The sequence below is a fragment of the Podarcis liolepis genome (genome assembly GCF_965112155.1).
Source record: "Podarcis liolepis genome assembly, chromosome: 10".
Lineage (NCBI taxonomy): Eukaryota > Metazoa > Chordata > Lepidosauria > Squamata > Lacertidae > Podarcis > Podarcis liolepis.
Genome location: NC_139562.1, coordinates 48,044,683 through 48,051,600, shown reverse-complemented (window position 1 = coordinate 48,051,600; position 6,918 = coordinate 48,044,683). Strand labels below are relative to the sequence as shown.

Below are 6,918 nucleotides of genomic sequence, written 5' to 3'. Positions count from 1 at the left end.
TAAACCACAACAGAAGCCTTAACCTTTCTGTAACCCAGAATATCCAATCCACACATTTCCTTTCTTAAGTGTTTTAATGAGGGAAATTAAGTTGTTGCGAGCTTTCAGTAAAAAAATGGCACATTTTAATTTCATAATTGCGGAGCTTAATTATATCATTACTGTTTGTACCTGCAGTTCAGCAAGGAGCACATTTGATGTTTTGTTGTTTCTGTGCAATTACAGGTGGCATAACCGTCGGAAATAATAATGGGCGGAGGAGCAAAGGACTGGCAGGAAAGTTGCTTCTTCAAAAGTCAGCGAAGCCATGGAATCATAGAATCATAGAGTTGGAAGAGACCACAAGGGCCATCGAGTCCAACCCCCTGCCAAGCAGGAAAGTATGTCGATGTCCCTGCATTTCTGGTTCTTCCCTGAATAAACCACTCACTTTATAGTTCCTCTATCATTTCTTTGGAATTCCTCTGTCAATTGTTTCATACACCCTCAACTTCTTCTATGCAAGAGCTTTTAAAATAATGATTCATCATACATTTTGTCTATGATTCTGTTGGTTCTCAGGCCTGCAAGTAGTCCAAAATCCCAGTGGACACCAGCTGTCACTGCCTTGCAAACATTTTTCTGTATCCTCAGGCATTTCAGTCTGTTGCATATGCTAGTCTGTTCTAAGGATTTTATCTTCTGTTTATTTTTATTATTATTATTGCCTCCCACAGCTCTCTAATTGATCGCTAATGACAGGAAGTATCCTTCCAGGAAGAAAATGAATATTTGCTAGGATGTGTACTGCGAGCAGATATTTAATAAAATACCACGTTAACAGAAAACATCGAAAACAAAGGCTTGACAACTATGGATTCCAGTTCTGACTAATGACTCTATTTGCATTTAATTATGATTAAGAAAATCAAACTTGCTGTGTGAAAGAATGACTTGTGGGACCAAGCCACAGAGTAATACTTTTCCAAAGATGCAATGAAGCCTTATGCAGGTGTAAATGAGAACAATCCTTAATGCCTGTGAGAATCTGGTTCATAAAATAGATGAATATTTATTTGGCAACACAGAGCCACAGATTTAATTTTATTTCAACCATCTACCTGAAACACTGATTTACAGGACAATTCTGCAGTCTAACATTGTTGGAAGCTGTCACACCAGGACTAATACTGATGTAGATAGAAGTCCACGCTAGCTTTCCCAACCTGGTACCCTTCAGCTATTTTGGACTACAGTTCCCATCCCCCCAAGTAAGCATGACTGTGACTGTGGGGCTGATGGGGATTGCACTTCAAAACATGTGAAGGGCACCAGGTGGGGGAAGACACATCTGTGCACTTAAAGCTCAAAGAAAGCACAGCAGCCAGAGAACTATAAAACATGAAAATACAAAAAGACAGGTTCTTCGGTAACTGCCATCAACCAACTGTGAGAAGATCCTTTGTTCCTCCTCAGACACATGTCCACACCTGATATCACATATGTTGTCAACCATGGGGCAGGTGGACATGGAATAGGGAAAATGGTGCAATGGCCAAATTAGGACCCCTACTGGGTGTACTTAGGCTGGTGGGCCAGAGATCTGCTGCTTTAAAGGCACCCAATTCCTGTCAGAAGAAAGGTGATTAAACATATAGTATGAGATTATGATATTGACGTATGGTAGTGCTTGACTGTAAATAGGCAATAGTGATTAAATGTATCCATGTTGTGTTATCTTGTTTACAATACCCTAACAGTTAATGCATGTGCATAATTTGCCTCAGACACCATTTGTGATTTATGGTGCCCCCCCAACCTCCCCATATGATGCACCAGTTACTGTGCAACAATTGCAAAACAACCCTATGATGTACCCCATTCTCAGTACAGTGGTACCTCTAGTTACAAACTTAATTTGTTCTGGAGGTCTGTTCTTAACCTGAAACTGTTCTTAACTAGAGGCGTGCTTTCGGTAATGGGGCCTCTTGCTGCTGCTACACCACCGGCACACAATTTCTGTTCTCATCCTGGGGCAAAGTTCTCAACTTGAGGTAACTATGCCAGGTTAGCAGAGTTTGTAACCTGAAGCATTTGTAACCTGAGGCGTTTGTAACTCGAGGTACCACTGTATATACAGTGGTACCTCAGGTTACAGACACTTCAGATTACAGACTCTGCTAACCCAGAAATAGTACCTCAGGTTAAGAATTTTGCTTCAGGATGAGAACAGAAATTGCGCAGCAGCAGTGGGAGGCCCCATTAGCTAAAGTGGTACCTCAGGTTAAGAACAGACTTCCAGAACAAATTAAGTTCTTAACCTGAGGTACCACTGTATACTAGGCATGCCGGGCAGGCAGAATGACACCATAGCACTCTTCCCAGGAGTCTTTAATTCCCAGGATCCCTGTAGACACAGAATTGAAAACAGCAAACAACAACAACAAAGCCACCAGGATCTTTCCCAGAGGAAAGCTGGTGGTGGCAGGAAGGGGATATAGTCAACCTGTGGCAGACTTTGGGGCGGTCTTTCTCTCACCTGCAATCCTTGCCATAGAACAATTGATGGTAGGTTGTCCTGTAGGGGTGGAAAGATAGAGATATAAGAACATAAGAAGAGCCTGCTGGACCAGGCCAATGACCCATCTAGTCCAGCATCCTCACAGTGGCCAACCAGTTGCCCATGGGAAACCAGCAAATAGAACATGAGGACTCTCCCCTCCCATGATTTTCAACAATGTGACCTATATCACCTTGGAGAACTGGTAGCAGTGATTCTGAGATGCAGCAGAATATGGTGACTGGTTCTAGACAGTACTGAGGCTTCAGAGCCCTGAGAGCCCTGTGTGCCATTGCTGCAGCTATGGCACTTCAGTAACATCAGAAAGTTTAAGTCACATGGATACACAATGCAACATCTTTCCATACCAGTGATACCTCAAATTCCAGAATGTAGGGTGCTACTATGAGAAAAGAGCCACAGCATTATCTCTTCCCATGTGACCTAGATCTAATGATGCCAGGGTGGCATGGGAGGATGATACTGCCTCTTCTCACACCCAATGCCAAGAGGCACAAATGTTGGCATGGGAAAGAGCCGTGCTGTGGGCTCCTCCACCATGACCTACATCTTCTGACAGCACCAGACATCAAAAGAGGTCCAAGGAAGCCATTTCAAGTAATCATGAAAGAGAAGGTCATCAAAGAACATGCCCTAGTTCAGTGGTAGGGCATGTTCCATGCATGTAGAAGTCCCATGTTCAATCCCTAACATTGCTAGTAGGAAAGAGTAAATGGTGATGTAAAAGACCTCTGCTCAAAATCCAGAAGAGCAATGGTCAAGGCTTCTCTGCTCCTAGATCAGTTATAGATGAATCATCCTGAAATACTGGTACATTCTCAAATACTTAGAACAGGAATATCTTGGCATCCACAATTGCTTTCCTGCGAAACCTTGACTCTTGTCATGCCATCTTGTATACAAAATTAAAATATGTGAATGATGTGCATTTCAATTGCAATCAGTGGACTTAAACTGCATAGTAACATGCTTAGGAGCACAACCCTTTATGTATTTATAAAATAATTTATTTAGCTGTCCATCTGTACATATTCCCCGGAGAGCTTGCAAACAAGGCACTATTAGAAAATACAATATTTATTAATTAAAATCAACAAAAAGCAATAAATGCCAGTCCTCGTCTAAATCATTTCCTTGCAACAGACAGCATAAGCAGAAATGGGTAACACCTTGGATTTGAAATGAAATTTAAAAGCCTGGATGAACAAAATAGTCTTCTCCTATACCTGTCTATTCAGAAGTAAAGTTGTGTACACACTATACTTTTAAAGAATATTTATCTGAAGCACATTCTTTCCCTCGAAGAATTCTGGGAACCGCAGGTTCCTCCTCACAGAGTTAATGTTCCCAGCAACCCTTAACAAACTACAGTGCCCAGAATTCTATGAGGCGGGAATGTGCTTTGAATGTGCTTTCAAGGTATAAGTGTGTATGCAATAAGTCTCGCTAAGCTCAATGGGACTTAAGTGTTCAAAAGCCTGCAGCCTAAGTCCCACTGATTTCAGTGGGATTTAAGCATGCCTGCCTTTTGCAGAATTTCAGCCAGTCGTTGCTTTTGGGATGACAGCAAAGAAAGTAGGTTAGCTGACTTTGAAGATTTATGCAGATCTCTAAAGATTGTTTACATGGAGCTGGTTTTGTAAGGCAGTTATTTGTTGATCAAGATCTTCCTGCCCTTATGGAAGAACTGCCAGCAGCAGGCGTGACCTGCAATCCAGATAGCAAAGGAAATGGGTGTTTTCCTTATAGGATAGGAGTTGATATAACCTGGCACTTGCTGAGAACAGCAAATTCCTTTTGAAGATATTTTGACCTTAGGCGTGCAGGTTTTGTGGATGAACCTTATGTTTATCCTTCTACAGCTTTGAGCTATATTATTATTATTATTATTATTATTATTATTATTATTATTATTATTATTATTATTCCACCCATCTTACTGTGTTGCCCCAGCCTCTCTGGGCGGCTCCCAGCAGAATAGTAAAAACACAATAAAACATCAAACATAAAAAAGCTTTCCTAAATACGACTGCCTTCAGATGTCTTCTAAAAGTTAGATAGTTGTTTATTCCTTGACATCTGACGGGTGGGCACCACTACCAATAAGGCCTTCTGCCTGGTTCCCTGAAACCTCACTTCTTGCAGTGAGGGAACCAGCAGAACACCCTTGGAGGAGGACCTCAGTGTCCAGGCTGAACGATGGTGGTGGGGACGCTACTTCAGGTATACTGGTCCAACACTTTGAATTGTGCTCGGAAACATACTGGGGGCCAATGTAGATTCTTTAAGACAGGTGTTATATGGTCCTGGCGGCTGCTCCCAGTCACCAGTCTAGCAGACTTTAGAGTTGGGATGGGGAACCCTTGGACCTCAATACATTGCTAGATTCCAATTCCCACCCTCCATGGGATCGATAGGAGCTGGCATCCAAAACCTCTGAAGAGTTCCCCAAACCTGTTTTGAAAGGTAATTCAGGCATCTATTCTTGAGTACTCTCAAGCTATGTAACATTCAGTTCTATGATGGAAACTCACTATGAAATATCTGCTCTTGTCCACCTTTCCACCTGATCTTTTTCGATACCCCACCTGCACTTCTCTGCATGTTCACTGTATACTTGACACATGCTTTCGAACTCTAGCACACCTGTTTATCCCAGCCTGTGAAACAACAAAAATGAACATACTGAAACGAAACAGGATGGGGAAAGATAAGTTTCCTATACCCTGCTGCTGCCACTACTATTGTACACAGCAAGGGCAGTGCTAAACTGCTCTGTTACATGTAGTATATTATGCCCTTAGCCAAATATTTGGTAGCCAGTGGTGAGAGATATGCAGTGTCAACTGAAGCTAAAAGCCAACAATATGTAGACCTGAACCAAGAGATACTGGGGAATAAATGGTATTACTTGCTGATACTTTGAATTTAAAACATTTTGCACCATGTTTGTTTGATTACAACATACGCAACCCACTTACTCTGGTCTAGCAAACAGTTAACCATCTCCTTGTATCTGCAGTCCCAGACAGGGAGGAAAATACAGAAGATTTCTCAAACACCTAACAGGCCACTGTAGACAGCTGATGTGCTGCACTGGGCTTGGCAGGTTACAGTTTTTCTAAGCTTGTAGTTGTGTGTGTGTGTTTTAAATAATAATCCCTTCTGCATGTTTTTCTGCAAAAGTGGTTCTCCCTCCCTGCTATATTCAACATATTAGCGAAAGTTAACTTCTGCAAGTGCCTGATTAAAGAAGTGCTTCCACTTAATGTTTGCTTGTTCTCCCGACAAGATCAAACATGTCTGTGAGAACTAATAACAGCAGTTACATTCCAAAAAACACAGATCAAAATTTTTCAGGCGCTTGCAATGTGTTTGCCTTGGCTCGGCCAATGTGGCATTATAGTCTATGCCGTGATGGAATGATAATTGGGTTTTGATGAAAAACATCAATCGCCATTGCATTGTGATTCGCGTTATATTTGCTTTAAAGTGAAGCTCAAAGTTGTTGTGAAATAAAACCGTTTGGTTTTGGTGATTGCATTTTAAAAGCTTCATCTTTTTTGCTTACAGGGGCTGTATGTGAGTCATGGCTCGAAATCAATAGTTGTGGGGATTTTTTTGTTTTTTGTTTTGAAAACACATACACATACAGAGTGGGATTACCTGGGGAAAAAACTATCAAAGGGCTTGTCATTAAAAGAAATATAAAAAACCCTGTTCTTTGTCATTCCTACCCCCAATTTCATTTCACTCTTAATCCTAGTTATAGCCATTGCTTTGCCAGGACTGCTGCCAGGAACAGGCACCTGATTTTGATGAACGTTTTAAAAAAATGGTTTACCAGAGTCGTTCTCCTATCTGCATGAGGAATGATTCAGCTGCGGTTTGTGGCGAAATGAAATTCAAGTAGAACTTGCCCAGAGTGGTAGAGCTGCCCTTGGAATATATCTACATACATTATCCTAGCCAGGTGCAAAGACACCCATCTTTCTCCCATGGTGGAAAACAAATGTTCAATTATAAACAAACAAAGGGTGTGTGTGAGAGAGAAGGAAGACGAGCTGGATACTCTTTGAGCATTTAATCTCGGTGCTAGCAACGGCAAATGACTTTGAGCAAGAAGCAATTTGGAATTAAGAAGGCTAATGTTCCTACACTACTACTAATACCAGTCTTCATAAATGACGTGTCAGTTGTGTCGTACAATAAGCCCTTCATGCATTCGAAGGAAGGTGTGGGCATAAAATGTGGATGGGGAGCAGACTCCACTCCTAAGGTCCCTGTTCCCACCTGCTCCATCACCCACACACTTCCTGTGTTGAAAAAGGAAGTTTCTGAATGGATAGAGAAAAGTT

General features: G+C 41.7%; 1 long non-coding RNA gene across 1 annotated transcript; it reads right to left on the bottom strand.

The window, feature by feature from the left end:
• Positions 1-1,170: 1,170 nt before the first annotated feature.
• On the bottom strand, positions 1,171-6,439 carry LOC310687447. The gene is made up of 3 exons (XR_014516433.1): positions 6,405-6,439; positions 5,095-5,220; positions 1,171-1,607 (listed from the first exon to the last, which is right to left on the bottom strand). It is a non-coding gene; the product is annotated as an uncharacterized lncRNA (long non-coding RNA).
• Between the last annotated feature and the right edge of the window lie 479 nt (positions 6,440-6,918).